Source organism: Diachasma alloeum, unplaced genomic scaffold (genome assembly GCF_001412515.2).
Source record: "Diachasma alloeum isolate Michigan unplaced genomic scaffold, Dall2.0 Dall_scaffold_01250, whole genome shotgun sequence".
Taxonomy (NCBI): Eukaryota; Metazoa; Arthropoda; class Insecta; order Hymenoptera; family Braconidae; genus Diachasma; species Diachasma alloeum.
The window spans coordinates 8,414-8,631 of NW_021681359.1; positions in this window are offsets into that span (position 1 = coordinate 8,414).

Consider the following 218-nt stretch of genomic DNA (forward strand, 5'->3'; position numbering starts at 1 on the left):
GCGCAATGAAAAACCTAATGGTCTCTCGGCGCAGTGACTCCCAATAACTCGCCCGCTACTTAAAGAATCGTCTCTCCCCGCCTAATTAACATTAAGGAATGAAACCGATGCTGTTCGATGGAGAATTAAATTCCCCATCCATCAACCCCCGTTTCATCCCTTAACCTCCGTAGAATTAGAATTAGAATTAGAATAAGAATATGCGCGGCTGTAAAAAC